This window comes from Pinus tabuliformis, chromosome 3_1 (assembly GCF_031772625.1).
Source record: "Pinus tabuliformis cultivar Carrire ecotype Pingquan chromosome 3_1, CPIR1, whole genome shotgun sequence".
Taxonomy (NCBI): domain Eukaryota; kingdom Viridiplantae; phylum Streptophyta; class Pinopsida; order Pinales; family Pinaceae; genus Pinus; species Pinus tabuliformis.
The window spans coordinates 107402188-107409883 of NC_142301.1; the positions used below are offsets into that span (position 1 = coordinate 107402188).

Sequence of the window (7696 nt, forward strand, 5' to 3'; positions counted from 1 at the left end):
ATGAACATGGTGAACTGGTGAAGGTTCAAGAACTTGCTCAACAGATTGAGCAGTTGGTTGAGGTAACAGACATGGAGACAAAACTGGAGCTAGAGGACCAAGACATCAATCTCATGCCGAGGGGATATGAGGTCATACCATAGTCTTCGCCACCTCCAAAACCACAACCAATCCCGAGCGAACAAGGAGAAGTTGTTCTCCTTGATGATGATCCAGAGATGGATGTGTACAATCTGGCATTTGACGAGACACAATAGAGGATTGTACAGGCACGAAGAAAGCAACTTCCGGATGATCATACATCACCTGCGCACACAAAAGAAAGGGTGATTATACCAGATGTTAGAAGACATCTAGTTGCAATGGTCGAGGCTTTTAAGGTTTATGCAGAAGCCATGAGTTTGACAGTGAAGTTCTTGGTAGCAAAGGATGGTCGAATGGCAAAGGACTTGCAAGAGGCCAGGCAAAGAGTAGAGCAGTCCACGGGATCTTCCCTGACAAAGATGAAGAAAGAAATAATGGTGGAGATATCAACTTTGGAGGCCACCATGCAGACAATGTATAGAATATTTGTCACCGTGCACAAAGTGGTTGTCCATTTACGTGACTTTTAGCAGTAGTTCAAGCAGACATCCCAAACACTCAAAGACATTCACACTGCTATTGGGCACATGCAAGAATGGACAATTAGGTACAAGTGAGCCCTGCTTTACTCGCACAATAAGATGAAGCCACATGTTGAGCTTGAAAAATCACAGATTAAAATGTAGATCTAGAATTATGAGCAGCTCCCTCCGCTCATCACTAGAATTGGATGTCATAGTGTGAACGCACAAGATCCCTTCCACCATAACCCTCACCCAAGCCATGAGGAAGAACCAAGTCATGCTGGATGTCGACAAGTACATACAGGAGTTGATGCGCATAGCCACCAACGATGACTTGTAGATCAGCGCAAAGAACATGCAAAGGTACATTAGTGGTCCAACCACACTCAAGACAGTGTTGCACATGCTTTAGGATGAGATGGACAGAGGTTTTAGAACCATATACCCGGAAGCCATATGAGGCAAGGGTTCGCTTTGACAAAGATGCCATTAAGCAGTACGGGGACACAATGGAGCAATACCAAGCTTGGTATCAGTTCTTCACCGAAGATTACCACAAGGAGGTTACCAAGTTGGTCTTTCCTCAAGACCCCGAGTGATGTTGTTTGTCTTGTCAGGCTGACTCAAGCCTATTTTGTCCCACATGGGTATATGTGGAAATTGTATTATTGTAAATGTATTGTAAGTGAAATTCCAAGTGTCATTACTGGAATCTGGACAATCATTGTTGTAATGTGAAAGTCATGAGGGTAGTCCAAGAGTCAAAAGGGAATGTGAGGGGTCACGCCACCCTTTGTTATATATAGTACCTCATAATTCATAGTAGAGGCTTTTGGGAGCCAAGCTTTTGGCTAGGCATTGCTTAGAGAAGGCTTGGAGAGTATTGTGATGAGCCTTGGCTTCTCCACAATGCAAAGCGAGTACATCACTTTAGAGGAGCAGGAAGTGTTGACTGTAATGTTCCACTATTGGGGCTAGTGGTTGTTAATGGTGTATGTATGGATGGAACTTTCACTATACATATATATAACAAAGCCAACACGTCTTCATGCATATGTTGTTATCGTAGTTCGACTATTCTGGTTACTTTAGCAATGTATGTTGTTTAACTTATGCATTTGTGTATGAACTATTTTGTATACAATTGTATGAATATTGTTGAAGTTGTGTTTTTGGTTTAACCCATCACATTGGATTGTGGACTATTCTGATTTCCAGCTTGTGATGCCATTCAACTCGTGTGTTCCTTTCAAGTTGCGTACTATTATAGGCTTCTAAGGGACACACTTCCTTTTCCCCCTCCGCATGTTAGAACTCCCATGCATCTCACTTGACTCGCTTCAAGGTCACACACTTGATTCCGACAAAGATATCACACTTACCCTTGCGCGCTATCGCAATCAAGGCATAGCTTTACTACCCACTGCTGGGGCTCCTACTCCAAACGGTATGAGGTCTAGTTGGGGCTTATTACCGAGGAGATCCCATGACATGTTGGCGGGTCCAACACCGTCGACAGTTCCTAAGGTTTCCAAGGCTATCAGAATTACAGATAAGGTTTTCAGTGCTTGTTATGTTTACCTAAGCTTCATTCTCATAATTTTGATAAATGTTTATATTTTCATACATGTTAATGCTGGTATGAGAAAGTAAGGTTGATACATTGGGTTCAAATTTCGTATTGTTGTTGCAACAATATGCCTTTTACAATGACTTTATTGATGAATGCTTCTCATTTGATGATCAACTTATTGAGACTATAGAATATGTTCACATGGTTGTGCATCAATTTGTTTCAAGTTGACTGTGTCTACAAAGTTTGGAAATGCATGTCTTTGTTTGGTTGAGAGGATCTGAGAATTTGATTCCTAACTCTGCTAACTTTTCATCTCTTCCATTCCTTGGCGGCAAGATTATGAAAGTCTTCCCCAAGTCCTGCTTGTTAGCAAGCCTCAAAGAGAGAGCTTAAACTACATTCATGATTATGGAAGCAACTCTTAGTATTGTTATTCTATCAATAACTAGAACATCCACTTTGGGTTCTTTTGTTGTGCTTACAAAAGCATCAAAGGTTGGTTTGAAATAAGCAATGGCAATGTCAATATTGCATAACAAGAAAAAATTATCATTACTTCTGCCACTTTTTATGCCACTTTGTAAATGGCTAGAGTGATTAATAGTCCTTCTTATATTACATCTAAAAGAAAGCACATTTTGTTTCTTAGGCTCAACGTTGATGCATTAGCCAAGTTGATCAAATATTAGCATCTCCATTTCCACCTTCTTATCTTCCATGTTTTTCCCCTTATTAATTTGATAGGTTAAATATCCTTTATCCATTGCATTTATGTTTAGGATTGCTTCAAATCAAGCATGCATATGCAGAATAAATTTTTGCAATGCATTACTAATTTGATTTGAATCATTCTTTCCTTCTCGTAGAAATATTCTTCTATTTTCTCCCGTGCTTATGTCTATCTTCGCAGTTCTCTCATGTGCATGTTTGTTGTTTAATGTTGGCCAATGCTATAGGTATTATTGTGGATGGGATGACTCTGCTATTTTTTGGTTGGAAGTATGTGGATGTATGGATGTTCAATTCATGCATCTTGTTTGACTATTGCATGGAATGATAATCCCAAGAATGTCATCAATCTACTCGCCTAGTCTGTGTCTGATTGATTCAAATGGAATATAGTAGTTATTAGTTTTTCTATTCATTGACCTTCAGGTGGTCAATTTTAAGGGTTGTCTTTATCTTTTCTTCTTTGTCATGGTGAAGGTCCATCGTGTACTTAATAATAATTTTTTCTTCGTATAGTGGGATTTGTGCAATTTCTTCATGCTTAATACGAATTATTTCAATTGATATGGAATTATTGCCGCTTGAAAATTAAGGACAATGCTTTTGCTGCAAAATATATATCTATGCATTCACTTTAACCTACTCTCTAATATTGTTTTAATACACATAAAATGTATGCAAAACTTCTTGAATTTAGGCCCTTTCAGTGTTTAAGAGTATGCATTTCAAAGGAATCTGGTTGAGGTATCTTAATTTTAAGTTGTGAACTAACTATGAGTTTTTATCTTCTACTTTCACTTTGAGAGTAAAAGAAAAAGATGAATTCAAGATGTGAAACAAGTCCTTGAAGGAAAACATGAATTTTGGATGTGAGAGCCGAAATCCTGAAAGATCAATGCGCATTACAGAGATGGATCTCCCTGGATGGAGCTATGAAGAATCATATCAAGGGCTTCTTACTACAAACTCTTTCTTCACATGTTCCAGATGCTCGATCTACTTCATCACATGTTATAACAAATATCATTGCAATTGAGTTATCTCAAGCGCAGTGGCCATAGCTCATTAGGACATTATTACTCAACATGGGTGGCCCACAAATGGAACCACCCACGCATCCCAAACATGCCACTCTACAAACTCTTGGATATCTTTGTGAGGATGATGTTGCAGATAGTCTTGCCCAAGATTAGGTGATTCCATTCTTACAGTTGTTGTGCAGTGAATGAATTCATCCGAGATTAACAATGAGGTTAGGCTTGCTACTACTCGAGCATTTTATAATTCTTTGAATTTTACTCATATTATGAGAGTAGTGTGTAAAGCAACCCTATCCCCAAAAGTAAGGATTCAATAAGCTTCTTTTGAATGCGTGGTGTTAATATCTTCTACACATTATGAGAAGCTTGCCCGTTACATGCAAGACATATTTTTTATTAGAGGAATATGCAGGAGACCTAAGTGGTGATTCAGATGTGCCTTGCTTTTATTTTATTAAGCAAGAACTTCCTGCTCTTGTGCCAATGTTATTAGAGACATTGTTGAAACAAGAAGAGGACCAAGATCAGGATGAGGGGGCATGGAATCTCTCTATGGATGAACTTGCTTGTGTCTTGTTGTGAGAACTGTGGGAGATGACGTTGTCCCCCTTGTTATGCCATTTGTAGAAGAAAACATATCAAAGCCAGATTGGAGATGTCGAGAGGCAACTACTTATCACCTGATAAGCTTACTCCTCTTGTCAATGTTGCTCTCAACTTTATTCTCAATGCAATGAAGGATAAGAATAGTCATGTTAATGACACAACTGCATGGACCCTTTGGAGAGTATTTGAATTTTTCCACGGTTCAACAATGGAGACACTCTACTTTTTAAGTATAGGACCTATTCTGGCAAACTACTAACAAGACAGGAAAGGGAATGGGAACATAACAAGAAAAAGGTCTCACAGTCACATCTCGTCACATAGGTTGGAAGGTACCTTGTGAAGCATGTAATTACATTTCAGTGGTGAGCTTTGCTTGCTCAAGATCAAAATTCGAATTAAAAGAATGAAAAAATCATTAATTTTTCTTTACTACTTTTTCCTATGTTGTCATAAGTTCAAATTAAAAGAATGAAAAAATCATTATTTTTGATCTGCTAGTTTTTCCCATGATAATGCCTTAGTGTGTTTCCATTGCAACATGTGGTGCAATTGCTTGTAATATTTGTTACTCTATTTCAATGTGTATGGATAATTTGAGAAAAATAGATAGTGTTGTTTTGCTTGAATACTAGTGATGAGTCAACTTGCATTAGCACATAGTGACCAATGACGGCTGTCCCACTATTGGTTTGACAATTGAGTTATGATAGACTTTTTTTACTATTTAAAAAAGAAATATAAAAAGCCAACAAACAATTTTATTGGTGATCACCAATATGTGAAAAAAATATATAAAAACCCAAAAAAACAATTTTATTAGTAATCACCATATTACCATATTATTATGAAATATTATGTAAACTATAAAATCAAAATTCAAATAGCATAGAAAAAACACAAATATTATTATAAAATATTATGTAAACTATAAAATCAAAATTCAAATAACATAGAAAAAACACAAATATTATTATAAAATGTTATGTAAACTATAAAATCAAAATTCAAATAACATATTAAAAAAAACAAAAAATTAAATAATAACCCAACAGTATTCTGATTATTAAAACCTATACCTAAATTTCATGAATATTTTAAATTTATTTATACTTGGAAACCCAAAAGAACCAGCATCTATCCTCTCATACCTAAAAGTTTGAGTAACCTGTATTAAGAGTCAACCAACATTCACATGACAACCAATAATAGTTACCCTGATATTAATTTGACAATTAAGTTATGATAAAATTTTTTACTGGGAAAAAAAATATAAAAAACCAATAAAACAATTTTATTAATAATCACTATATTATTGTTATTATAAAATATTATATAAACTATAAAATCAAAATTCAATAAGCATGGATAACCAAAACAATATTCTGATTATTAAAACCCATACCAAAATTCATGAATATTTTAAATCTATTTATGCTTGGAATTTGGAAATCCAAAATAACCCGCACCTATCCTCTCATACCTAACAGTCTGCGTAACCTGTCTTAAACGATTTACCCAACATTAACGATAAGGGCTCCGGGTATCAATCAACAAGAAAGCAGTAAATGCACCGTCAAATCTAAAATATCGGGTATCAATCAACATGAAAGCAGTAAATGCACCGTCAAATCTAAAACATCTGGTTTCCATAGTTTACATGACCGGATATAAAGCGTTCAGTGTTAAATGCAGACGATAAATTGATGAAGTGGATGGGACATTCACTTAAATCAAAGCTCTTCATGCAATGTACCTCAATTAATTGAGGTTCATTTGTTTGGACATAACAATGTACGATTAAGTTAAAAATTGTTCGCTCCAATGTTCTGAAATATGTTGGGAGAGAATCATTTCATTAAATTCCGAAATCTTCTTAAGATATTGCAGATTTCAATAGGTTGGGAGAGAATCTTTTTATGAAAGCCCGAAATCTTCTTCGGATATTGCATCATTAGATTTCGAACTCTTTGTACAAAATTTGTTTAGGAGAATCATTTCATTAAACCCTGAAATCTCTATGATGCTGCATCATTAGATTTCGTAACAAGCGTAGGTATATCATTGATTTGCTGCTAAGAAGGCGCAGCTATTTAATTGGGTAGCACTTGCTGCCAAGGAGAGCATTGAAGATTGTCTGGATTGGTTGTGACGCTGAGGTGTTGAAGCACAGCATTTTGTATGAACGAATTAAGCTGTGAATTCCAATATCTGTGGCAATGGTGGGAGCCTGGGAGGGTTTAGCTTTTTAAAACTGATATATGTTTGTGTACTGTTGTGCAGGTGTTTCAGAAGAGAAAGAGTGGAACGGAGTTGATTATAGCGTGTTTTCAGAATGCCCGGCTGCCCCATTGTTAGTTCATTTCAGTCATGTTCTACTGCCCCATGTAAGTCTTTTCGTGTAAATCATGTCTGATTTATGACACTGATATTACATTTGGTATTTTACACTTTCTACTGTGTTGCTGTGAGTGTGCAGATATAGGTGGCTATGATCCAATTCAATTCAGCAGCATGACAGACCTCAAATTTTCAAGGTTTGCTGAATCTGATGATACTTGGGATGTCATAAACAGTGGGATCACCTTCTCTGGTATATGTGGTGCACGTACCTGCAGGGCATTTAAGAAGAATGTTTGTTGCAAACTTGCTAAAGGAGTTTATGGGAAGTTTGATGTAGCAAAGGACAGTTGTGATTGTGTGTGCCCATGTTGTGAAAAGCCTGTGAAAATGTTGGAAGTACGCGGGTATGGTGCAGGAGTCGAGTACTGCAAGTGAATCTGAACCTCCGAAAAAATATATCAAGAGAAACGGCAGTGGTCTTGCAAACGCAAGAAATGGGTATTTTGAATATACAGGAGACCTAACAAATTGGAGGTTCCTCGAGTTCAATGTCAAGAAAATTCCAGAGAGCGAGCTCGTTGATTACTAAATTGATATGCTTGCTTTGTTCTATCTCTATGCAACTTCTGATTATTGCTCTTTTGGTGGTTATCTATAGAAAGCGACTTTACAGCGTGTAGGGTGCGCAAGGATTTTGCAGGAATGTTGTTTAATGTTTTGTTGCGGTTTAGAGGGATACGAGCATGCGAAGAAAATGCCCTCTGTTTTGGATGATCCAACCAGTTAAATCCCCA

General features: G+C 36.9%; 1 pseudogene; it reads left to right on the forward strand.

The window, feature by feature from the left end:
* The first annotated feature begins 362 nt into the window (after positions 1-362).
* LOC149186001 (importin subunit beta-1-like) lies at positions 363-7491 on the forward strand (annotated as a pseudogene).
* Positions 7492-7696: the final 205 nt, after the last annotated feature.